At 44.1% G+C, this 27,771-nt stretch overlaps 1 pseudogene; it reads left to right on the top strand.

Annotated features, from left to right (window-relative positions):
- Positions 1–27,771, top strand: part of LOC121532596 — a 67,642-nt pseudogene that overhangs the window by 6,136 nt on the left and 33,735 nt on the right.

Here is a 27,771-nt window from a genome sequence, read left to right as displayed (position 1 = left end):
GGGGACACGTCTCGCACTGCAGGATTTGAGTCCCTGGCGGCGTAGTGTGTTACTGATGGTAGGCTTTATTACTTTGGTCCCAGCTCTCTGCAGGTCATTCACTAGGACCCCCCGTGTGGTTCTGGGATTTTTGCTCACCGTTCTTGTGATCATTTTGACCCCACAGGGTGAGATCTTGCGTGGAGCCCCAGATCGAGGGAGATTATCAGTGGTCTTGTATGTCTTCCATTTCCTAATATTTGCTCCCACAGTTGATTTCTTCAAACCAAGCTGCTTACCTATTGCAGATTCAGTCTTCCCAGCCTGGTGCAGGTCTACAATTTTGTTTCTGGTGTCCTTTGACAGCTCTTTGGTCTTGGCCATAGTGGAGTTTGGAGTGTGACTGTTTGAGGTTGTGGACAGGTGTCTTTTATACTGATAACAAGTTCAAACAGGTGCCATTAATACAGGTAACGAGTGGAGGACAGAGGAGCCTCTTATAGAAGAAGTTACAGGTCTGTGAGAGCCAGAAATCTTGCTTGTTTGTAGGTGACCAAATACTTATTTTCCACCATAATTTGCAAATAAATTCATAAAAAATCCTACAATGTGATTTTCTGGATTTTTTTTTCTCAATTTGTCTTTCATAGTTGACGTGTACCTATGATGAAATTTACAGGCCTCTCTCATCTTTTTAAGTGGGAGAACTTGCACAATTGGTGGCTGACTAAATACTTTTTCCCCCCACTGTAAGCACTTTTCAGTGCAGTCCTCCCGAACTCATTCAAGACCGAATGCGGCCCCCAGGGCAAAAATGAGTTGGATGCCCCTGGTCTAGGTTATAAGTAACCCTAGGCATGTCAGTCAGAGGAGTAGTGTGGTGGAGACCAGAGCTAGTCTTTCTAACCTGTGAATGCATGGCCCTTGTCAGAGTAGGTCTGTTTAAGTGTGTGGGCTTCGGCTGTGGTCAGTTAGCAGTAACTTAGGAGGTCCTGTGTCATCTGCATTGAATAGACCCCTGTCTGAACAGTGTAGTCTATAGCCAAATAGTATAGTCTGTGTGCATGGCCCTTGTAATATGCCATTTAGCAGATGCTTTTATCCAAAGCGACTTAGTCATGCATGCATACATTTTACTTATGAGTGGTCCCGGGAATCGAACCCACTTTCCTGGCGTTACAAGCACCATGCTCTACCAAGTGAGCTACAAAGGACCAAGAGCAGATAGTGATATGTGTTGACTGTGGTCAGTAAGCAGCTCTGTAGGGAGTCCTGTGTCATCTGCATTGAAGTCTGAATAGTGCAGTGTAGTCTGTAGCCTTATAGTGTAGTCTGTGTGCATAGCCCTTGTCCGAGCCAGAGATTTTTTCAATGATCTGTGGATGGAGGGAGATGGAGAGAGAGAGAGAGGGCTTGTGTTGCGGCCAGGTGTTGCCACGCACATCCAGACTTCCTCGGCTCTGTTTAGTCTGCCCCGGCTGCTCTCACTCCACTCCAGATGACTGGGCTCCGACGCGGAGCTGCCCCAGGAGGCCCCCCACTCCACTCTTCACTCCAGATGACTGGGCTCCGACGGGGAGCTGCCCCAGGAGGCCCCCCACTCCACTCTTCACTCCAGATGACTGGGCTCCGACGCGGAGCTGCCCCAGGAGGCCCCCCACACACTCCACTGTTCTGTTCATGTGGTGGTCCGCGCCTCTCACATGGAAACCTTTATATCCTGTCTCTATCTGGCAGTATGCCTACGCCGCCTGCCTGCTTTATAAACGATTGCTCTGTGTGCCAGTGAGCCGTCAAAAAGAGCGTTTGATAACCCAGAGCGATAATACTCAATGGGCAAAATAGCCTAGTGTGAGCGCTGGACAATGTAGTATGTTTACATCACATGCTTTTGGGCTGCTTGATGGTTTAATGGGTTGGTTATCTTCATTACTAGTTGCTGTGCGTACAGTCAGTGGCTTTATCGTGTCTTAATTGTCTGGTCAGGGGTCGTGTTAGAGTTCAGAAATCTGCATTTTCAAAACACAGTCCTTCCAAAAATCTGTTTTAAACCATTTCACCTGCGTTTTATATTGAAAGTCCAGTGTTTTTTTGTTTTTTGTTGCTTCAGTTGTGATCAGGGGCATGCAACTAGTTTTCCTTCATAGAAAATAAATTGGTGCAACACATTTGGCAGAAAATAGCTTCATTTTCATCAGATGACAACAGAAGTGCAATGCTATTTGGCTAGCAGCCACACAAGTAAATTAGTTTACAATGAAAAAGCAAGGTATTTTTGCATGGCCATTACATTCTTTCTATGATAAACATTAGAAATATAGCCAGCACAATTTCCTAATGTTTTGCTTGAAGTAAAATTTTACCAGCTACAAATCAGTCAGAGTGCTGTCTGCTAATAGAATGTGTTTGTGAACTGAAGCACAAATTAGTCTGATGCTGAGCAGAAATTACAATAAGAAGCATTTTAGATCTGTGTTTACAAAGATATTTCTTATGTGTTTTATATGTAATTTTCGTGAAAAACATGGAATACTGCATTAATGCGACCCTTGCTGCTACATAGCCTGTCTGGTGGGGTTTAATCCATGCTGCCCAGCTGGCACTGGCAGTTAGGTTAATCTATTGCATGTGTTAGTTAGACATTTGTTAGAATTATGCACTTCAGGGAATTCACTTATCAATAACAGATAAGAGGGTTTTGTCTGAAATCCTTTACGACTTTGCAGATCTTAAAATTCCTAGAAGCTCCTCTTGTTATTCGTAAGTCTAATCATCACGAGTCCTCTAGACAGTTCAATTTTAGTCTGCCCCTCTCTTAGCAGATGGGGTCTGACTGTTTTATCTGCATAATGGTTTTGCTATGTACAGCTGTCTGACTGGACCGTTTGGAAATTGGCACATCGCTGGCAATTGGGCAGTTGATTGCTTTATTGCCAAACTGTGTTTTCTGGATAGAAGATTACATTTGTCTTGTTCTCAGTTCCGTTAGCCCCTCTGGTTGGACAGTGGTTTGACATTTTCTGTGGGGAATTGAAAGGCTCTGAAATAGTCAACATGGTGTAGTCGTGAACACACACATGTACGTTTATCCACGGTTCACCTGGCCAGACAAGACAGGAAGGGAGAGGGAGGATGGGTAGTCAACATTTATTTTTGTAATGTTGATACTGCACAGAAAATACTTTGCTTTTTCTCAGAGCAAGCAGGTGTAGGCAGTGTAGACAGAGTACATAGATTTAGGACCCTTTTAGGAAGTTGTTTCCTTTAGCAATGGTTCTCCGTTCAACTTCCCTTAGATTTTTCAGTTTAACAGATGAAGCGTTTCAGTCGTTAAAAGGGAGTGATTGTCTAAACGTCTGCTGAATGTTTTGCCATGTCATTGGAAAATGTAGTCTACCCTAATGTGGCTGTCTTTAAACCAAGGATGTGTCTCAAATGGCACCCTATTCCCTACATAGTGCACTTATTTTGACCAGGGCCCATAGGGCTCTGGGCAAAGGTAGTGCACTATATAGGTGATAGGGTGCCATTTGGGACGCATCCCAAGCGTCTGTAAAACTACCTGCACCTTCAACCTCTCTGGTGCCGAGTTTCTACTTCCCTTAATTTTGATGATTCATGCAAGTTCTGCACTGTTCACTCTCTGAATTCTGGCTTAAGAATTCTGGCAGACACCGAAGTTCTGTCTAGACAACAAGCAAATAATGTTGTTATTATAGCCCTGAATCCTAGGATTAAGAACAACCCCCAGAAGTGGGGGTTTGGTACGGTCTCACACAGTCCTGTGTGTATTTGATTCTGGCATGTCCCATAATGCGGGCGGGAAATGGAGCACCATGCTGTTTGTGGCCATCTCAGTTTCATTCTCCCTGCGAGGGAGCCCCGGGTATGGTGTGTAAGATTATGGCTTGTGTTTCATTAATACATTTGTTTTCATTTTACATGGACATACAGTGCATTCGGAAAGTATTGACTTTTTCCACATTTTGTTACGTTACAGGCTTATTCTAAAATGGATTACATATATATTTTTCATCAACCTACACACAATACTCCATAATGACAAAGCGAAAACAGAAATACCTTATTTACATAAGTATTCAGACCCTTTGCTATGAGACTCGAAATTGAGCTCAGGTGCATCCTGTTTCCATTGATCATCCTTGATGTTTCTACAACTTGATTGTTGTCCACCTGTGGTAAATTCAGTTGATTGGACATGATTTGGAAAGGCACACACCTGTCTATATAAGGTCCCACAGCTGACAGTGCATGTCAGAGCAAAAACCAAGCCATGCAGTCGAAGGAATTGTCCGTAGAGCTCCGAGACAGGATTGTGTCAAGGCACAGATCTGGGGAAGGGTACCAAAACATTTCTGCAGCATTGAAGGTCCCCAAGAACACAGTGGCCTCCATCATTCTTAAATGGAAGAAGTTTGGAATCAGCAAGACTCTTCCTAGAGCTGGCCGCCCGGCCAAACTGAGCAATCTGGGGAGAAGAGCCTTGATCAGGGAGGTGACCAAGAACCCAATGGTCACTCTGACAGAGCTCCAGAGTTCCAGAGTCCCTCTGTGGAGATGGGAGAACCTTTCAGAAGGACAACCATCTCTGCAGCACTCCACCAATCAGGCCTTTATGGTAGAGTGGCCAGGCGGAAGCCACTCCTCAGTAAAAGGCACATGACAACCCGCTTAGAGTTTGCCAAAAGGCACCTAAAGGACTCTCTGACCATGAGAAACAAGATTCTATGGTCTGATGAAACCAAGATTGAACTCTTTGGCCTGAATGCCAAGCGTCACGTCTGGACGAAACCTGCCACCATCCCTACGGTGAAGCGTGGTGGCAGCATCATGCTGTGAGGATGTTTTTCAGCGGCAGGGACTGGGAGACTAGTCAGGATCGAGGGAAAGATGAATAGAGCAAAGTACAGCGAGATCCTTGGTGAAAACCTGCTTCAGCGCGCTCAGGACCTCAGACTGGGGCGAAGGTTCACCTTCCAACAGGACAACGACCCTAAGCACACAGCCAAGACAACGCAGAAATGGCTTCGGGACAAGTCTCTGATTGTCCTTGAGTGGCCCAGCCAGAGCCCGGACTTGAACCCGATCGAACATCTCTGGAGAGACCTGAAAATAGCTGTGCGGCGACGCTCCCAATCCGACCTGACAGAGCTTGAGAGGATCTGCAGGGAAGAATGGAGGAACTCACCAAATACAGGTGTACCAAGCTTGTAGCGTCATACCCAAGAAGACTCGAGGCTGTAATCGCTGCCAAAGGTGCTTCAACAAAGTACTGAGTATAAAGGGTCTGAATACTTATGTAAATGTGATATTTCCTTTTTTTTTTTATACATTTGCAAAAAAATCTAAACTGTTTTTGCTTTGTCATTATGCGGTATTGTGTGTAGATTGATGAGGGGAAAAACTATTTAATCCATTTTAGAATAAGGCTGTAATGTAACAAAATGTGGAAAAAGTCAATGGGTCTGAATACTTTCTGAATGCACGTTTGTGTGGAACACTGCTCTGCAAATAGAAGTCTGCTGTTGGCATGTAGAGGATTTGCATGTTGTGTAGCCCAAGATGGATGCTCTTGATATTCGATAGGGTTTTGATGATATGATTTGAAGCATAATTCTAACCAAGGCTGGCCCATGAAGTCTCAAGGAAGTTGAATTGTGCCTTGGTCTCAATAATACAGATAAAAAATACTGTAATAGAATATTGTCTCACAGTGGGTTTCACATTCAAATTTAAAAACGTAGGCCTAGATCCTTTGCCAGGCTCTTTCCAAGGCCGCATTCAACCCCCTTAATCATGGCTGCCGTGGCTGGTTCTCAGGTAAAGACATTCTCACCATTTTGAAACTAACACCCCTATTGGTCCAGCTAGCAATAGTGCCTGCTCACCGAACCAGAAGCAGTCCAATGTTCATTCTCCTTCAAACAAGGTTTCATATGGGCGAAGCCCAGGTTTGGCAAGCAGAAGACCAGCACAGCATGCATCAAGTTTGGTTGAAGTGTCTGGTGCTTCAGGGCCCACCAGCTACAAAGCACGTTCTATAGTGCTTTATCACGGTTGGTTAAATCCTCTCTTCGTCTAGGTCTGCACAAAGGAGAGCAAGAGGGAGCTTTATCTGTTATTCAAATTATACTTGAACCTTGTGGCATTCTTGTGCTTTTGAGTACGACAGTGGAAAGAGTGGAGAAGTTTCAGAGGTGGGCTGAAAGACCACACTCAATATGCAAAATACATTAAACTTTCTAAAAGTGCATTGGGCTTATGTCTTAGTGTAAGCTCATATCATATGGAAGAAGGACCACCTTATCTTAGTGTGTCTTAGTGTATGCCTTAATATTCTATCTTGCTGTGCGTTCACCCAAGTGTATCTCAATGCACGTGGTCCCCTGCACAGAATCACAATGTCAAGATGCAGCCAAGTCAGTTTGCAGGTGCTGATGCTGCTTCACTTTGAGCTATATTTACCATCTGACCTCAGTGCCCTGTAAGGTGATAAGAGGTACTGTATCCTGTCTTCTCCATCTGCTGTTAGCGATCGCTCGCCGGATCTGGCCCAGACGGCGTACAGACGGCGCTGCCGACGGCTCCAGGTCGCAGTTTGATCTGTTTTCGCTTCTCCTGTCTGTAGCCCCTGCACCACCGCAACACAACAGATACTAGCTGCCGCGACCTAGCATGGCTTCTTAGAAAGAACTAGTGACGCTGACGTCATGCATAAAGGTGTAAGATTTGTGGCCAGCTTGCCAAGCGAATGTTCTGCTGCTTCTAAGAAAGGCTGGTGACGTGAGAGACATTGATAACATCTTTGCATGAAGATGTTGAACAGTGTGGCTTCAGTTCAGCTTCAGATGTCACTCAACTTATCTGACTATCCATTTGGTATTCAAGCACAGAGGGGGAGGGGGGGTTCAGGATCTGTAGAGCCTATTTCGACTAGAGAAAGTGCATTGGCTGTCCTCCGTCAATTGACTTTCCCAGTCATTCTATGGTCCGGTCGTTGGAGGTAGCAGACAGCAGCCTGACTCTGGGGAGGCGAGGTGGTCTCTAAACCCTTGAGGAAGTGGTGAAGGTGAGGCTGTTGAACACAGATCCGGTCAGTCTTACCGTCCACCACCGCACCACACCACAGCAGTGTGTGTCTGTTATACCACTCAGCTGCATGTCTAGCTACTGTACTCAGAGACTGTCAGGAACTGCAGCCTGAGTAACCTTTCTCTCTCTCTCTCTCTCTCTCTCTTTCTAGGGGAATTACACAGACGGCAGGAGAACAGGCTGTGCTGTCTTTCTCTCTCTCTCTGTGTCTCTCCCTCTCTCTCTGTCTCTCTCTCTGTCTCTCTCTCTGTCTCTCTCTCTCTCTCTCTCTCTCTCTCTCTCTCTCTCTCTCTCACTCTCTCTCTCTCTCTCTCTCTCTCTCTGTGTCTCTCCTCTCTCTCTCTCTGTCTCTGTCTGTCTCCCCCTCTCTCTCTCTCTCTCTCTCTCTCTCTCTCTGTCTGTCTGTCTGTCTGTCTGCTCTCTCTCTCTCTCTCTCTCTCTCTCTCTCTCTCTCTCTCTCTCGCTGTGTCTCTCCCTCTATCTCTCTCTCTCTGTCTCTCCCTCTATCTCTCTCGCTCTCTCTCTGTGTGTCTCGCTCTGTCGCTCACTCTCTCTGTCATGTCTTTCGCTCTCTCTCTCTCGTTTGCTCCGCCTCTCAGTCTCGCTTGTCTGTCTGTCTCTCTCCACCCATCTTAACGTTGATGATGATGATGGATGTCAGACGAGAGTGGGCTCTCATCCGTACTAGAAGCACAAAGTGCTGTAACACCCTCCCACCAGTTCCACTGCCATATTGTCAAGGGGGTGGTATGCATCATGTGAGCTGGTGGCGAGAATCTGTTCCCCTCTGTAGTGTGCCAAGTGCCAGTCTGCCAGAGCACCCATCCGTGCGTCTCATAACCCACACACGTTATCATTAGCGTGAATGATGAGGTAGATGTGATGTCACTACCAGTGCACTTCTTCCTCTCATGCGAAAGTTGTCTCTCGTCTAGCACTTTCCCGGCTCCCCCTCCCCCATTCCCACTTCTCGTCTCAGCTCAATCTGCTATAGAAAGAGACTTGATATGTGTCCCTAAATTCCCCCGGAAATATCGCACTCTCACCCATACCCCTCAATCTACTATATAGGCTTACTTGATATGTATGTGTCCGCAGATTCAAGCCACCTTTTCACTAAGTGTATTTATTAACACACTAAGTCCCCTTTGACGGAGCTCCTGCTTCAGCGGCCTCCCTCCAACCCCAAAGTGGCTCATCACTGTCGTAGGGGTTTTCAATTGAAAAACTGGCACATCCATTTCCCAGGGAGAGGCCTCCTCTTCCCTTTTCTCCTCCTCTTCTTTCTTCCTCTTCCCCCGTTCCTGGGGCAGATCCGCAGCGCCAGATGGGAAATGATTCATCGTCTCTGAATGGGCCGCTGTGTGTGCATGTATGGTGTGTGCGTGTGCGTGTGTGTGTGTGTGTGTATGGGCCTGTGGTTTGGAAAGGCCCAAACGAGATTAAATGTATGTAAGCCGCCATGTAATGTGACCGGCGCTATTCCCAAACCTCCCTCCTTTCCTCCCCAGCCGCTCCTGCTTTTGGGTTTATGTTAATATCATGGGAAAAATGGGAAGTCAAGTGGATGCATACAGGGAGAACTACGGCGTCTGCACATAAAACACGTATGGTGCACTTACAGACTGCAAATGTGCACCGTAGGACAGGCACGTACACACATCCACATCCACTCTCTCTTGCTGTCCAGTCCCAGCCTCTGGCACAGTTCCAGGTAAAGGAAGAATAGTAGGGCTTGGTCATACCCTGAGTCATGTATCTCTGAGGCTCTCCCTCCCATCGCTTTAGCCAGGCAGAGCCTCAACCAGAAAGGCCCCGCAGGAAATGGCTTTGTCATTGGTCACAGGTAGAGCAGCATTCCAAAGAGGATCCATATACTATTTTTATACAAAACCACAAAGCGCTCGTGTTGGCACAGGTCACACGGACCTCCCACATGATTGACGCATTTCTAGTTAAGCTAGATTAGCCATATTATTGAGTACAATATAGCCTAATGTAGCTCTAATGTAGCCTCTATTATTTTACCTGATAACAACCATCAGCTAGCGTACTTCTCCTACTGAGCGTATTCTGTAATACTCTGTATTTACACTCGCTTAGCTCCCTCTTGCTCACTCACTCCCTCTCTCCTCTACTCTTCCAATGAACAAACCCTCCCTCCCTCCCTCCGTCCTCCCCTGTTTGTCAGGCAGCGTGCCAGCTTGTTGTGAGCGGCGGCGCTGCTCTGCGTTCCACTCCAGATTCCAGATTAGCGTCTGGGCGCTGATGAGGGGTGTGTCTGCTGGAGCAGCTCTAGAGCAGGGAGCCATGGCTGAGGCTGGGCTATTTAATGGATGACATAATTGGCATCCTGAGCATTCGTAGAGCTGGGAGGCAGAGGGGATGGAGGGTGTAATGGATGGCCAAAGGAAGTGTGCTGTAGATTAGAACTCTTGTTTGATGTCCTCTGCATCAGTTTGTGTGTGTGTGTGTAGACGGCCCGGGTCGTTCTAGCGGCTGGGTCAGTTTACTACCCTAAACTCCATACGTACATGCCTGTATGTCTATGTGATTGGGTAGGTTTCTCCACTGAAAGCCGACAGAACAGGGAGGGAGGCGTGGTGGAGGGGAAGAGGAAGCCTTTTGTTTTGTACTGGAACAATGCTGTGAATGAGACAGTGTGGGGCTGAAACAGGAGTCCAAACAAGGCAGAGGTGACTGATGGGCGTCTACAGGCCCTGCCTGTCGGTAATGAGGTTTTCAACGTGGGTGGTGTGTTGGGGGAGAGTAGTGGAGGATGGAGGGGAGTCTTGTTCGACAGCAAAGCATGGCCTGGGTTATAACACAGAGCCCATGGCAGGGAGGTGGTTGGGATGTGTCTCTCTCTCGGCAGCTGCATACATGCACTCATTTTGACTTATGCCCTAAACTAGCTGGGAATCCATCCATTGACTCTTTTCTCCCTCGTTTTCCCACACCCCCGCTTCCTCAAAAGCAGCCCCGTCCTTCTCCCTTCTCAGTAGTTTCCCATCACAACCCACATTGTCATAGTCTTTTCATACTGTGGTCAGTATCGCCAAAGCTCTCCAGACTAGAAGTCTAGGTCGTTCAGTTTATCCTATCCCAATCCATTGGGGGTCAATAGCTGAACTAACCTTGGATTAGTGTTCTGCTGTCTCATTATGCTAATATACAGTTGAGTTGACAGGGTAATGTCTGACTGTATAGATGGCTGTAAAGATTCTACATAGTGCATAATTGTCTCTCACCCATCTACACACAATACCCCATAATGACAAATTGAAAACATGTTTTTAGAAATGTGGGCATAATTATTGAAAATGAAATGCAGAAATATCCAATTAACATAAGTATTCACACCCTTGATTCAATACTTTGTCAACGCACCTTTGGCATCGATTACAGCTGTGATTCTTTCTGGGTAAGTCTCTAAGAACTTTCCACACCTGGATTGTGCAACAGTTGGCCATTTATTGTTTTCAAAATTCTTCATGCTCTGTCAAATAGTTTTTTTATAATTGCTAGTGCCATAATTGCTAGTGCCACTCTCCCGAGTGGCGCAGTGGTCTAAGGCTGTGCCACTAAATCTTTCAATCCAGGCTCTGTCGTAGCTGTTAGTGAGGCGCAATTACTATGTAGACATGGCGTTGCAACGCCAGGGTTGTGGGTTCATCGGGCCGTGCTATAACTTTCTCAAGTAGATTTCAGTCAAAACTGTAACTCGGCCACTCAGGAACATTCACTGTCTTCTTGGTAAGCAACTCCAGTGTAGAATTGGCCTTGTTTTAGGTTATTGTCTTGCTGAAAGGTGAATTAATCTCCCAGTGTCTGGTGGAAAGTAGACTGAACCAGGTTTCCTTCCTAGGATTTTGCCTGTGCTTAGCTCCATTCCATTTATTTTTATCCTGAAAAACTCCCCAGTCCTTAATGATTACAAGCATACCCATAACATGATGCAGCCACCACTATGCTTGAAAATATGGAGAGTGGTACTCAGTAATGTATTGGATTTGCCCCAAACATAACACTTTGTATTCAGGACAAAAAGTGAATTGCTTTGCCACATTTTTTGTAGTATTACTTTAGTGCCTTGTTGCAAACAGGATGCATTTTTTTTTTGCATTTTATTCTGTACAAGCTTCCTTCTTTTAATTCTGTAATTTAGGTTATTATTGTGGAGTAGCTAAAATGTGGTTGATCCATCCTCAGTTCTCTCCTATCACAGCCATTTAAATCGGCAACTGTTTTAAAGTCACCATTGGCTTCATGGTGAAATCCCTGAGCGGTTTCCTTCCTCTCCGGCAACTGAGTTAGGAAGGATGCCTGTATCTTTATAGTGACTGGGTGTATTGATACACCATCCAAAGTGTAATTAATAACTTGCTCAAATCGATACTCAAAGTGTCTGCTTTTTACATTTTTACCCATCTACCAATAGGTGCCCTTCTTTGCAAAGCATTGGAAAACCTCCTTGGTTTGGTTGAATCTGTGTTTGAAATTAACTGCTCGACTGAGGGACCTTACAATTATCTGAATGTGTGGGGTACAGAGATGAGGTAGTCATTCAAAAATCATGTTAAACACTATTATTGCATACAGAGTGAGTCCATGCTACTTATTATTAAACTTGTTAAGCAAATATTTACTCCTGAGCGTATTTAGGCTTGCCATAACAAAGGGGATTGATTCTAGACATTTCATTTCATTTTTCATTAATAAAAATATAATTTAAAAATGTAATTCCACTGACATTATGGGGTTTTGTGTGTAGGCCAGTGATGACAAATCTCAATTTAATCCATTTTAAATTCAGGCTGTAAGACAACAAAATGTGGAAAAAGTCAAGGTGTGTGAATACTTTCTGAAGGCATTGTATGCCTTAGTCATGGCTAACTTGACACCTCTCAGTGAGCAGTGTGTTTTTTAGCGCAACGCCATAAAATGCAGATCTCACGCACTTCGTGTTACATTTAATGTCTTTCTCCTCTGGTTATTACTGTAGGCCGGTCCTTGCTTGCAGGGGGGAGCTGGGTCTCAGTGACTGAGGACATTGAACCCTTTTTTGTTTGTTCTGCTGGCCTGCAGCGTGTCTGGTTGGACTGCAACCGTCTGTCTCCAAGAAAAATCTATTTAGGAATAAAATAACATTCTGATGTCATTTGATTTGTTACTTTGCCTTTCGTTAGGCTAGGCTACATCTTACAGCACTTAGCCTAGCTTATAGGCTATTCATATTGCTGGCAATTGCTGCAATGTTTCATGCTATAAAACCGCTAAATCCGTGCTCCAAAGTAGAGGACTTCCTTGTAAACAGCCTCTTAGCCGTAGTGTATTCACCGTGCTAATATTTACCACCTCAAACCTTTATAGAAGCTAATGTGTGAATTGATGTAATTTAGCACGGCAGTAGAGAGAACTGAGGGACGGAAACGCATGTTTGCGATTCACGTGGGAAACAATGTTGTGTTGACAGTCTTTAAAAAAATTTTTTGGGGGGTGTATATCAGCTTTAATATTGCAGATAGATTGTGGCTTCCATCAATGCAATCGTCTGCATCATCTCCAATCCGTTATACATTTACAAGAAGATGTGTCGCGCTGCATGAGGCAAATTAAGGTCACACCAGATACTGCCTGGTTTTCTGATCCACGCTCCTACCTTCTTCTTTTTTTTATGTTGACCAACATATGCATATCTGTATTCCCACTCATGTGAAATCCATAGATTAGGGCCTAATGAATTTATTTCAGTTTAATGATTTCTTTATATGAACTTTACCTCAGTAAAATCTTTGAAATTGTTGAGTTAATATTTTTGTTCTGTTTATATTCACATATACCGGGTGAAGCTGGTTGAGAGAATGCCAAGAGTGTGCAAAGCTGTCATCAAGGCAAAGGGTGGCTACTTGAAGAATGTTTTTTTTAACACTTTTTTGGTTACTACATAATTCCATATGTGTTATTTCATAGTTTTGATGTCTTCACTATTATTCTACAATGTAGAAAATAGTAAAATAAAGAAACTCTTGAATGAGTAGGTGTGTCCAAACTTTTGACTGGTACTGTATATATTATTCCTTTATTATTTTCCCCTAACCCTACCACCCCTCCCCAATTGGAGTAAACTAATGGACAACAACACTTAGGCTTCTACTTCCAGCTTGTACATACTATATACATTTTATCTATTGTTTGTTTTTAGTCCCATCCAAAACCCCTCCCATCTGTTTCTGAAGAACATCCAGTTGATTTCTATCTATATTTTTCAACTGTGCTGTGATGTTTCACAAGAGTTCCGAACCTTTCTATTCTCATACTTTCTACAGATTGTAAATTAAAGAAACAGTATTATTATATTATTTATTGATTGACTAAGACTTTTCTAATCACCCCAGCAGTGCTATTTGCAGAGTTAGCTCCAGGTAAATGTTGCAATCCTTCAGCCATTCCTGAACCCTGTGACCAAAAACAAGCTGAACAGTACCAAAACAAATGATCTAATGATTCTGTCTCTTCGCAGCAAAATATGCAGAGCTGGGATGGTTGTATCCCCCATATATATCACATTCTGTTTGTTGCAAGAAATTTGTATAATAATTGAAATGGAAAAACTCTTAAGTTGACATTCTTTCTTACACAAGGTATTTTTCTTTGGTAGTTTAGAAAGACAATACTCCAAAAGCGTCCCTAAAACCCGTTCTACTTGTCCATCCAGACGCAGACTAAGTCAATATGGTGCCATTTTCTCTCAATGTCAGCACTCTATGGACAGAGACACTGTCTGGGATTACGTTTGACAGTGTCTATTCACACTAGAGGATGTAAAATGGCAAAGCTAACCTTGAACTTGACTGAAATTGAAATATCTGTCAATGTTGTAGCCTACAAGCAGAGTTTTGTTAGCATTAATAATTTTGAAAAGCATGCATTAGGCCTCATAATAACTATGTTGTTGTTGCTCCTGAACTGGATGATGGGATTTTAGAACGCTGCCTGCAGGGGATGCAGTCACTTCAATACTATAAGCAGTCCTCTCATGGTTTGAGGCTCTACTATCTAAGCTCTACCAACCATAAGGCATCTTTGGAGGCTGATCGACCCTTTCGGCTCCAATCGCCTCACTGCAATCCCCTCTCAGCCCGCCAGAAATTGTATTCTAATGTGAACAAATGGACCAGAAAATTGCGTAGTTGACTGTGGGAGACTTGCCCAGTCACGCAATCTCCACCAGCTACCAGGCAGCCACATACCCTTGGCTCATGGTGGTTTAGCACAGAATGCTTTCATCATACCTCAATCAGAATTTAAGACAACTGGTCTGATTTAGTTAGTTCCCTCCTTGGACTCACTTATCCAAATTTCATCATGTTGAACAACAGATGTCCTACAAGGCTATTTGAACATCATTCCACTGTGCAGTGTGTGTCCTTTTTTAGAATAGGCTTATGTTTGCAACATATGGTCCCCACTCGACTTCTCAAAGCTTATAGTGAGGTACACTGTCAGCAAAGAGGCAGAGGGAGAATTTCTGTCCTGTGTCAGCCAGAGGGACAGAGTTTTTTTTTCGTGGTCAGGTCAGGATGTTCAGGAAAAACTCCTGGCCCTATAACCCCTTACCCCTCATCCAGGGCTAATGTCCACATCCACTTTTTTATTTTTATTTTTTTATAAATGTACCTTTATTTAACTAGACAAGTCAGTTAAGCACAAATTCTTATTTACAATGACGGCCTACACCGAAAAAACCCGGACGACGCTGGGCCAATTGTGCGCCGCCCTATGGGACTCCCAATCACGGCCGGTTGTGATACAGCCTGGAATCGAACCAGGGGGTCTGTAGTGACGCCTCAAGCACTGAGATGCAGTGCCTTAGACCGCTGCGCCACTCGGAGCCATCCACAATGGCCATTGTTTCAGACTGTGAGGTCAATTCCCTTGGCTACTTCAATACTCTGAGTCAGTAGTCGGTGACTTGGCTGCCTGCAGTGACGTGGCCCTCAGGTATAACTCCTAAGGGAGACATAATGGAGGGGAGAGGGCTCTGGTTTGACCACTGTCTCTTGCCTCCTCACCTTCAGTTGGAAGATAGAATAAAGTTGTTAACCCTCACTTTACTGGTTTGGCCAGGAGGTAGGCCTAGTCAAACGTGCAAATGTTATGGTGGTTGAACATGTGGTTTGGGATTCTTGAACAAGATTTTTATTTTGGCCATGATTTGTTCCTCCATTCATAGGCCAAGTTCTTGTAAGGCTGTGATACATTATCTTAGCTACTAGTACCTATTTAGCCCAAAAGTGCAGAAGAGGATTAGATCCATTTTAAGCACACACAGGAGCAGTAAAGACTGAAAGCCGACTTATGGTCAGTCCGGATTCTGCGGTGGCCGTACAGCATTTACGGCGATGCGGCCTCTGCAAAAGTCAGAGCATTCCATACTTATTGCGATTCGGTGAGCAGAGCGGAGTGTGTCAAACACACCCAATAAATTGGTCTGCACCACTTAAAACGTACCACTCGTAGTTGTTCAGGACTAATCTCCATAGCCAGCCAGCTAATTACAAGCAACTGGCTAAACGAAAAGACCTTACCTCTTCTGAGACCTCTGATCGGTTTCCCGGTGCTTGACATAGGAGCTCAGCCAATATAGCATGAAGTAAAAAGGCAGTACCGTTTTCCCACCTGCATCTCCACTTCAACCCTTCATAATTATTTTAGCTTTACGAGCTTGTCCCGCAACTGCCTCCACTTCTTGTGGCAAGCTTCCCCTTCCATAGATGCGGTAAAGAGGTCAATGGAACTTGACCAAAACAATGGAAATGTCATGGAAACGCGTGAGGGAAAGATGCCGTGGGGGGAAAGATCCTGAATCTCCTCATTGCCCCCTTAGCAAAATTAGCCTACATTTAGGCTATTGTTTACGTGTATTTCACACTGCATTAGTTCAAAACAACTGACTACCACCACCAATTTCTGTATGCTAGCTATGCTACCAGCTTCTACGAACGGGAGTTAGCATTTAGCAGTCTTAAACCTGAAAGGGGATATATCCAAATCTGACTTTTGTAACCACATTTTGGGCCTGTTACAATACATCAATCATGACGGATTTGACAAATATCCACTTTGTTAGATCAGATTTGTTGAATGTGCGCCAATTCGGCATCCTTCTATCCCCCACGGTCTGTGTTCCATTGACTTCTTCACTGCATCTCTCCCCATAGCTGCCTACCTAATGCTGAATTAGATGTTTATTAATTTCTTCAAATAAAATCAAATGTAATAGGCCTATAGGCTACTGTACTGGAAGGTTGTCATCTTGACATTTCCCAGTCCCTATTACTCCCATTTAATTCCGTATCCCAAAGTGTTTCCTATAAAGTAAATCGCTGAGATAACTTTCCAGAAAACTTAACCCATCCCGGGTTGAAAAGTTCAACTGAATTGGGAAATTGGGGATGGCTGATTTTCAGGGGTGAAAAGTTCACCAGTTTATTAATAATGCAGCATGTTGGTGTGAAGGAGATGCAACAGACAGCAGTCTGGGGAGTTAGTGTTAGACAGTGTGAGTGCTACTTCCTCTCCTATCTAGACACTTCCACAACGTATTTGCGTGTTAGATATGTATTCTGTCTGAGTGTAGCTTCACCCAGATAGAGGTCAAATGGAGTTTAAGAGGCTAGTAGTTCCTCACAGCACAGCTGTCATGAGGGTGGTCCGTAGTGCCATATGTCATTTAGGCCACACTATTATCAGAGGTGTGTGTGTGGACACACTCACAATCCTAGATATCCCCTTTGCATGCACGGTTGCTTTCAGAGGCATGGAAGTACACGCCTTGACACCCTATGATTGCCCTACTTGGCAGGGTGCCACAAAAACTAAACTTGGTGTTGTTTACGCCTGGAAGATGATGGGGAGGTACATGCCTCTTCGAAGGCAGAACTTCAGCATTAATCTGAATTAATGTTCTAGGCAAGAATGGTGTCTGCTGTCTCCCATTTAGAATTGCTAGAATTGAAATGGTATCCATATTTGATGAGAAGGCACTCACATCAGAGAAATTCTTGAATTTCGGCATTGCCTTTCACTCGACTTCTCACATAACATCCCGTACATCCTGTGAGTGCCTCCATTCATTGGAAGCTTGGTGGCCAATTCTGCCCGGTAACAGAGCCGCTGAGAGGTCATTTTAGTACGATCAGACACTGGAGCAGGGCGCAGTTAATCCCCTTTTTCTCCATTAGCATTAGGGTAACAGAAGATCTACTGGTACCGACATTACTACGGTATGGTATGTGTGGTGAATGGGAGGGCTCAGGGTTGGTCAGATCTCAATGGGTTACAACCTCCCGAGGCCCATCTCCATGGGTTACAACCTCCCGAGGCCCATCTCCATGGGTTACAACCTCCCGAGGCCCATCTCCATGGGTTACAACCTCCCGAGGCCCATCTCCATGGGTTACAACCTCCCGAGGCCCATCTCCATGGGTTACAACCTCCCGAGGCCCATCTCCATGGGTTACAACCTCCCGAGGCCCATCTCCATGGGTTACAACCTCCCGAGGCCCATCTCCATGGGTTACAACCTCCCGAGGCCCATCTCAATGGGTTACAACCTCCCGAGGCCCATCTCCATGGGTTACGACCTCCCGAGGCCCATCTCCATGGGTTACGACCTCCTGAGGCCCATCTCCATGGGTTACGACCTCCCGAGGCCCATCTCCATGGGTTATGACCTCCTGAGGCCCATCTCCATGGGTTACGACCTCCCGAGGCCCATCTCCATGGGTTATGACCTCCCCTGGAGGTCACTGTGACATGTCCCACTGAGATTTCACTCAGAGTAATCCTAACATTAACCAGGTCATAATCCTAACCTTAACATTACAGCAATTAACAAATATCTGACCCTGTATCAGTGGTTAGGGGCACCCTAAGGATCTGGCTATCCAGCCTGTCACTAACCTTTAGTGACTGATGAATTCACTAAGGCTAAGCTATTTCAGTTTTTTAGCAATTTGACAGATGTGTGGGATTTTGTGTTCCTTAGAATCAGCTTTTGACAGCATATTGTTACCATTTAGAATCACAAATCCATTTCCATGATATAAGCCTACACTTGCTTTAGCCAAGATTGTGACCTCTTATGATCCTCCTTTTCTCCTTATTTCCCCCTGGTGACGACATGTCCATTTGGTCCCTGCAGGATCAGTTTAGTCTGTCTTGTGTTCTTGGCTCATAGCCAAACTGTCGGAACTCACAGTGTAATTCCCCCTGACGAGCTGATTGGTAGTCTTCACGGTGTAATTTGTTTTGTGTCGTGATTCTGTGTCATGATGTTGTGATTCTGTTCGATTGGCTGTGTAATTTTGGTCGCTGTCCTGGTCTCCGGATTAAACGAGCGTGATTTGAGCCGTAACTTCCTTGCTTCGTGCTTCCCTGTGTCATTTTCGTGGTATTTCGGTGACTGTCTTTTCCTCCCTTGACATTCTTGTGTGTAATCAATTTTCACGTTGTCTCCGGGACGTGTGTGTGTGTTTGTCTGGCCCGTTGGGGACTGGTAAGCGTGACAGTATGTTTGACAGACTGGCTTTTCCTGGCAGTATCATGACGCTGTCAGTGCTTAGTGCGCTTCTCCCCAGCCTCCATACATAACTCCATGGTGTGACTGGTTCATTCCACTACCCACCCTGCTATCACTTTTCCTCTTTCCCAAAACAGACAGAATCACACACACACCACCAACTCTCTGACCTCATCCAGAACTAGTGTACAAAGCATGAAACTGTCTGCCATACATTCATTAGCACTCTTCCTCCATGACAGCCTGTATATGAAACTGGCAGACATTTGAAAGATAGCATACAGTACCTAAGAGAATGCAGGCAGGTCTGTGTTATGGCTATAAGCCTCTCTCAGGATCCTGTCTCTGGATCCTCTGTGTGTGTGTGTGTGTGTGTGTGTGTGTGTGTGTCTGTGTTGCGGTATGGGAATGGAAAGTGCCCCATCACCTGCTCCCTACTCCTCACCCTGCATAGATAATGACCGTTGAGTCTGTGGGGCGTTGAAATGAGTGTGTGTCGTGACAGACATTGAGAGTGAGTGCATACCACAGCTTTGAGTAATGAGGTGGGCTTTGAGAGCAGTGCATTCCCCAGGACCGCCTGTGTAAAGGATACCTTTCCCCAGTCTGTCCTCCCAGCGGCTGCAAGGGAAAATACCTTCCCTGTCTCTGTCTGTATGGGGAGAATTTTAGTTACACTAGTTTAAGTAGGCACATTTTGTACGTGTATAGTCTAGGCATATGTGAGTCAATAGGTTTTTTGGCGTTGGATACCAGACAGGTTGGTTACCATGACAATAATTTCCCCTTGGGGATTAAAAAGTACTATCTCATCTCTCATCTCTGTAGGCTCGACTGTTACATTTCACCTGTCACTTTGCAGGCATGAGAAAGTAGCCTAGACACTGAGACACAGCAGTTATATGATGGAAGGAGACCCAGACACCCCTCCTCTCCTCTCTTCTCCCCTCCTCCATTTTGTGTCCTCACATTCTCCAGGGTCATCCATCTATCTGTCTGGGTCAGACTCTGCCTAGACTCCTCCAGGCTCACGTGAGCTAAGAAGTCATGGAGGTCAGACTCCTAGACTACACTGGGGCTGCTACACCCTTACCTCAACAATCCCTTCCCCCCCCCCATTTCTCCACCCAATCAGCACCAGTGGTCTTGACGAGACCGGCCAGCTGGGTACCTCCAGGGTCCAGACACATCTCCTTGGAATGTCTTTTCCACTCCTCTGGCTAATCTGTAGGGGCCAGGCTGGGTAGTAGCCTACTGCCTAGCTGCTAGGAGGGGATTGGGGGTAGAACTAAGTGTAGCCTGTGTGTGTGTGTCATGTAGTACTGAGTTTTAGGCTTGGGCCGTATCCAGATTGTCATACCTTCATACCGACCTTGTGCCATACCGAGATATTAGGTAATATTGGCACTGAACACAAGGGGCGCTATTTTCAAACCCCACTGATGCTCTGTAACCGAAGGTTAGCGATGCCAACAAGTACATGTAAAATCCCATAGAGAATGCTAACTAAATGCTAACGAGCGCATTGGGAACATTTTGTACAGTTTCTGACCTAAACTATACAAGTAACTCAAAAATGCTACTCACAGTTTGCTGCACGTACAACACAAATATTGCCAGCAAGGCTCTTGATCCAGGAGGGGATTCTCTGCTGTTAGCAAGCAAATGCTTGATTTTGGAAGACGCTAACCACTTAGCTAACTAGCTACTAAATTAGCAAACCAAATGCAGAACATTTGGCACATTTTAGACAGTTAACTTAATAGTTATAATATATCTAGCTGGCAAACATTTAGTTGTGAATTCCGTACTGTAATTAGATCACCTGGCACATGTTGCATAACAGTGAGTGACTCAGAAGGCTCCGGTCTCTCGTCATTGTGTGCTTGTAAACAAACAACACGTGACTGGGGACTACCATAAGCTTCATAATAATGTGACAGGTGAAATGAAGAACGCAATGTTCTTTATTCTTTATCTCCTAACATATTGCACAAGTTGACTGTAGGTATTTACTTAAAGTAGCTACACATATAAAAATGGTATTGACGGTATTGAAAAACCATCCCGTGGCTTTTTCCAAATACTCCATTATACGTTATACAGTGGCTTGCGAAAGTATTCACCCCCCTTGGCATTCTTCCTATTTTGTTGCCTTACAACCTGGAATTAAAATGGATTTTTTGGGGGGTTTGTATCATTTGATTTACACAACATGCCTAACACTTTGAAGATGCAAAATATTTTTTGGGGTGAAACAAACAAGAAATAACACAAAAAAACAGAACTTGAGCGTGCATAACTATTCACCCCCAAAGTCAATACTTTGTAGAGCCCCTCAGCACACAAGTCTCTTGGATGTCTCAGATTTTGCAAAACTGCTCCAGCCCCTTCAAGTTGGATGTCGCATAATTGATTGAGGTCTGGGCTTTGACTAGGCCATTCCAAGACATTTAAATGTTTCCCCTTAAACCACTCAAGTGTTGCTTTAGCAGTATGCTTAGGGTCATTGTCCTGCTGGAAGCTGAACCTACGTCCCAGTCTCAAATCTCTGGAAGACTGAAACAGGTTTCCCTCAAGAATTTCCCTATATTTAACGCCATCCATCATTCCTTCAATTCTGACCAGTTTCCCAGTCCCTGCCGATGGAAAAACATCCCCACAGCATGATGCTGCCACCACCATGCTTCACTGTGGGGATGGTGTTCTCGGGGTGATGAGAGGTGTTGGGTTTGCGCCAGACATAGCATTTTCCTTGATGGCCAAAAAGCTCAATTTTAGTCTCATCTGACCAGAGTACCTTCTTCCATATGTTTATTTTTTATATTTTTTATTTAACCTTTATTTAACTAGGCAAGTCAGTTAAGAAAATATTCTTATTTACAATGACGGCCTACACCGGCCAAACCCGTACGACGCTGGGCCAATTGTGCGCTGCCCTATGGGACTCCCAATCACGGCCGGTTGTGATACAGCCTGGAATCGAACCAGGGGGTCTGTAGTGACACGCCTCAAGCACTGAGATGCAGTGCCTTAGACCGCTGCGCCACTCGGGAGTCTCCCACATGCCTTTTGGCGAACACCAAACGTGTTTGCTTATTTCTTTCTTTAAGCAATGGCTTTTTTCTGGCCACTCTTCCGTAAAGCCCAGCTCTGTGGAGTGTACGACTTAAAGTGTTCCTATGGACAGATACTCCAATCTCTCGCTGTGGAGCTTTGCAGCTCCTTCAGGGTTATCTTTGGTCTCTTTGTTGCCTCTCTGATTAATGCCCTCCGATTAATGACCCTCCTTGCCTGGTAAGTGAGTTTTGGTGGGCGGCCCTCTCTTGGCAGGTTTGTTGTGGTGCCATATTCTTTCCATTTTTTTAATAATGGATTTAATGGTGCTCCGTGGGAAGTTCAAAGTTTCTGATAAATATTTTTTAACCCAACCCTGATCTGTACTTCTCCACAACTTTGTCCCTGACCTGTTTCGAGAGCTCCTTGGTCTTCATGGTGCCGCTTGCTTGGTGGTGCCCCTTGCTTAGTGGTGTTGCAGACGCTGGGGCCTTTCAGAACAGGTGTATATATACTGAGATCGCACACAGGTGGACTTTATTTAACTAATTATGTGACTTCTGAAGGTAGTTGGTTGCACCAGATCTTATTTAGGGGCTTCATAGCAAAGGGCATACATATGCATAGCATACATATGCACGCACCACTTTTCCGTTATTTATTTTTTAGAATTGTTTGAAACAAGTTATTTGTTTCATTTCACTTTACCAATTTGGACTATTTTGTGTATGTCCATTACATGAAATCCAAATGAAAATCAATTTAAATTACAGGTTGTAATGCAACAAAATAGAAAAAACGCCAAGGGGGATGAATACTTTTGCAAGGCACTGTAAACGGTATACCGCCCAAGCCTACTCAGTTTCAATTGCTCCCAATAAGAACTTGGCAGTACTAGGAAGACATTCCATGACTTTGGCACACTTTGGCTCACCTGGACCCTATTACACCAGGAGAGAGAGATTTACAGAGATGGAGAGATGGTAGAGAGAACTGTATACGTGAGCGAGAGCGCTAGGCACAGTTCCTGCAACTCATCTTTGCTTCTCTTCTGGAAGCCATTGTGTGTTGGCTCTTGGCTGCGATGCTTACCTCAGGGACTCACTTCATATTGGAAAGAATGCTTGTCTGCTCAATATTTTACAAGGGAAGCCTCTTTAACCGCTCTCTCTGCTAGCCCGTAATGGACGGACTGACTGACGGACAACAGCGGTTACCTAGAGCAACCATAAAGAAGACAAAGTAGAGCCAAGCCAGAAATCCTCCAAAAATTGAGCTGTTAAACGTTTTGAGGGAGCACCACCCAAAAGTGAGGTTATCTCAAAAGGGGACTGGGATTCAGAGCAGGAATCCAAGGCACTGGCAGGGATTAGATTCCAAGCTAAGGTTGGTTCTCATTTCATGATATCTGTCGGACTCCGAATACCTGGGGTGAAGGATTGAAATGGAGTGTAGCTTAGGCTATTTGTGTAGGCCTAAACTGGACTTTGCCTTGTCATATACAGTACCAGTCAAAAGTTTGGACACACCGACTCATTCAAGGGTTTTTCTTAATTTTTACTATTTTATACATTGTAGAATAATAGTGAACACATCAAAACTATTAAATAACACGTATGGAATCATGTAGTAACCAAAAAAGTGTTAAACAAATCAAAATATATTTTAAATTTGCGATTCTTCAAATAGCCACCCTTTGCCTTGATGACAGCTTTGCACACTCTTGGCATTCTCTCAACCAGCTTCACCTGGAATGCTTTTCCAACAGTCTTGAAGGAGTTCCCACATATGCTGAGCACTTTTGGCTGCTTTTCCACTCTGCCGTCCGATTCATCCCAAACCATCTCAATTGGGTTGAGGTCGGGGGACTGTGGAGGCCAGGTCATCTGTTGCAGCTTTCCTTCTTGGTAAAATAGCCCTTACACAGCCTGGAGGTGTGTTGGGTCATTTCTTGTTGAAAAACAAATGATAGTTCCCACTAAGCCCAAACCAGGTCTCTTCTTCTTATTGGTGTCGTTTAGTAGTGGTTTCTTTGCAGCAATTCGACCATGAAGGCCTGATTCACACTGTCCCATCTCAACAGTTGATGCTGAGATGTGTCCGTGACTTGAACTCTGAAGCATTTATTTGGGCTGCAATTTCTGAGGCTGGTAACTCTAATTAACTTATCCTCTGCAGCAGAGGTAACTCTGGGTCTTCCATTCCTGTGGTGGTCCTCATGAGAGCCAGTTTCATCATAGCGCTTGATGGTTTTTGCGACTGCACTTGAAGAAACTTTCAAAGTTCTTGAAATGTTCCTATTTGACTGACCTTCATGTCTTAAAGTAATGATGGACTCTCATTTCTCTTTGCTTATTTGAGCTGTTCTTGCCATAATATGGACTTGGTCTTTTACCAAATAGGGCTATCTTCTGTATACCCCCCCTACCTTGTCACAACACAACTGATTGGCTGAAACGCATTAAGAAGGAAATAAATTCCACAAATTAACTTTTAACAAGGCACACCTGTTAATTGAAATGCATTCCAGGTGACTACCTTATGAAGCTGGTTGAGAGAATGCCAAGAGTGTTCAAGGCAAAGGGTGGCTATTTGAAGAATCTCAAATATAAAATATATTTTGATTTGTTTAACACTTATTTTGGTTACTACATGATTCCATATGTGTTATTTCATAGTTTTGATGTCTTCACTATTATTCTACAATGTAGAAAATAGTAAAAATAAAGAAAAACCCTTGAATGAGTAGGTGTGTCCAAACTTTTGACTGGTAGTGTAGGTCTAACAGTGTTTGACCCACAAGCTGTCTTTTTGTGCATTTGGTCGTTTTATTTAATATGTAAGCTCGTAGGTTTTTTTTCTCCCCATCTGCTTTTCTTTGTATTGTGAAATTCACTATTAATGCTCTTCCATTGTAGCACATCCATCATTTACTCATCTAACGTTTTCTTCTTCTCTTCTCTTCCAGTGCTGTGTGCGAAGAACCTGTCAAAGAAAGACTTCTTCCGTGAGTAGTAACCCATTTTTTTCCAGTGCCATTTCTGTTCTGCCCACCCCCCTGTGTGTTGGGATGGGATTGTCAGCTAGCTGGCTGGCTTTGAAGCCTTCAGTAGATGGAGTCCCATAGGAGCTCAGTCTGCCTGCAGTATTGGCTGACGAATACAGATTACAGATAGAACACCTAATGCACATTGACGCTAGTCCCCAATGATATCCAATGAGGTAGAAGAGCGTCGGTGATGAGCTGGTAATGCCTGTCGTGTGCTGTTATGACTGACACAGATGAGCAACCATTAATGTAGTTTTAATGGTATTTTAACGTTCTCAGTCATTAGGCTGACTGTGAAAGGCTACAGGTCGTAAATGTGAAGTTCCTGTATCTTACTATCTTCACATTGGCTTTATGCCAGAGGATCTGGTGAAGTTTCATATCATGGCGAGACGGAGATACTCATCACAGATAAATACCTCTGATTGAACACAAAGCACAGGCACGTCCCCATTTGTAGGCTAATTATCATAGTGTATGATTTTGATAAAATAAAAATAGTGAATTGGAACATTCTTTAGGCTATGCAGTTGCACATCTCCCTTGAAGCCATGTATTGGATTACTGTGGGCTTTAAGGCACCGTTTCCTGTAAAATGACGCGCACACACACACACACACACACACACACACACACACACACACACACACACACACACACACACACACACACACCTGCCTGCAGAGGGAAGTCCCTGCTTCCTCTGCCAGTATGGCAAAGGGGTGAATGTGACTCAACAAGTTTGACCTGTGGGAGGTATCAGCCTGGAGGCACACACTCCTAACTATAGTAGTCACACACAGTATGTCATTGCTATGGAGCACAGTCAGTGTGTGTGTGTGTACCAGGGTTTCCGTTAGGAAAATTTGGCTCCGAACAACGTGACCGGCAGGATTTTTAATTTACCGTGATTGGGTGCGTAACGCATTAGGGCGTCCACCCACGGTGCTCAACATCACATTTAGATTATTGTAATTCATCTTAACAGAATAGAAAAGAGCCTGTAAAGTTGTAATAAAATAAGGTAGAATGGTGTTCGTATACCAACATGACAGGTTTTATTGAAAAGCAAAATATTACCTTTGCGTCTTCATCCCTGCTATAAATCATAAATTAATATCATTTTTTTTTATAATTAAAAACATTTAGCGTAGAAGAACAAGTCGCCTACACAGTAAAACACAACTTCAAAATATCATATTTGTATAATATAATTTGCAAACGACCTGACCTATAGGCTATTTGTATGAACACTTTAATAAATAGCAAAACACAGCTGTTTTCAAATACAATCTAGCCTTTCTAATTTAATTTAGCCTAGGCATGAACATTTTAAGTAAGCCTAATAAATATTGGCTAGAAACGATCCAGCTTTTGTCAAATTAACGTCCGATTTGACTTCGTAGCAGGTTAGGAGAACTTATGGAGCAGGTTATGAGAATTAGGTTAAGGTTAGGAAAAGAGTTAGGGTTAGCTAAAATGCAAAACAATTCAACTTTTGACATTAATTTGACAAAAGCTGGATCCCTTCTAGTCATGGCTGTAAAACTGATGTTGGACAATCAAATTCGATATGAAAAGAAACGAAATTCGTTAAGGCTGGTTCATTGCGAGAAAGCTTATTTTACAAGGCTCCTGTGAAACAAGGCCCGCGCCATTCATTTATGAAAGCACATGTTTCCAAAGCTCAAATTAAATCTCACTCTTTTTACAGTTCTACTGGATGATGTTAACAAATGTTATGTTTATTGTAATTTGAACTATCGTGGGGTCGTGACTCGTGTCATAACTCTGTTTCCTGCTATAGGCAGTTGGCTGCCTAGTGATTGCAACATTGTAACTCTCCGATGTGAATAGTTGGCAACAATGTTTTGTTTCCAAGTGCTACGGAATAAGCACAACTGAAATGTACTAATTGCTGCATGATACACATCGTTATTCTTAGCCTATCAATCCATTCCAAATCTTTATACTATACACGACAAGGGCGGCATATGTTGATCTTGCCTAGGTTGGTAGCAGTGTGTGTGTACCGTCCATTATCAGATTTCCAAAGAGTATAATAGACAGGGGTGGAAAGAAAGACATTCCTCTGACCTGCTTTCTCAACTGCAACACAATATTTTCCATTTATATGATCTTAAAGATCCAGTGTAAATACAGGTCCATTGACAATGAATGTTTTGTATGCCACCTTATGACTCAGCTGTTGTATTTGAATACAGTTCCATAGAAACTCTATCATGTTGACGTGCACATACATATCCTGCATTTTGGCTCCAATTTCACCTATAACATATCTTCACGTTAGATAATGAACATTATTATGTGAATATAGGTTTGTTGTTAGTCAATGTTTCTATGCCCATCCGCTTGTGATTACAGTTACCTAGAAACTCATTCAGGCATACATCCTCCATTTTGGCTCCAATTGCAACATATAATCTCCATTTCATATAAACCATTTCATTTCCATGCTAGATAAATTAACCATACTGTAAATATAGTTCCATTGACTCCATTGTTTCTATGCCATCCACAGTTGTGAATACAATCCTCCATTTTGGCTCCTCCTCCACAGGGCTGCCTGACCCCTTTGCCAAAGTGGTGGTGGATGGCTCGGGGCAATGCCACTCCACGGACACAGTGAGGAACACGCTGGACCCCAAGTGGAACCAACATTACGACCTGTAAGTTACCAGGGAAGACTCTATACTGGGGTGACCGCCTGAGACCAATAAACCCTTGTTTCACCATGTATTCCTTGTTCCAGCTTGTCTCAGCAATTTATCCTTTCAGATCTACAAAAGTGCCTAGTAGGAAGTAGTAGCATAACCTCGTCCCCAGGGAGAACGGCTGGTGTGTGAGACTAAGAAAGTAGGGACTAGGGTCTGGATTAAACCACTTCCTATAATGGATGCCAAAGAACCACAGACAACTGCTAACACAACCTCCATGTTGACTATGGTTTTCAACATTATCACAC

The sequence above is a fragment of the Coregonus clupeaformis genome, unplaced genomic scaffold (genome assembly GCF_020615455.1).
Source record: "Coregonus clupeaformis isolate EN_2021a unplaced genomic scaffold, ASM2061545v1 scaf0810, whole genome shotgun sequence".
Classification (NCBI taxonomy): domain Eukaryota; kingdom Metazoa; phylum Chordata; class Actinopteri; order Salmoniformes; family Salmonidae; genus Coregonus; species Coregonus clupeaformis.
This window is presented reverse-complemented; position numbering and strand designations above follow the sequence as displayed.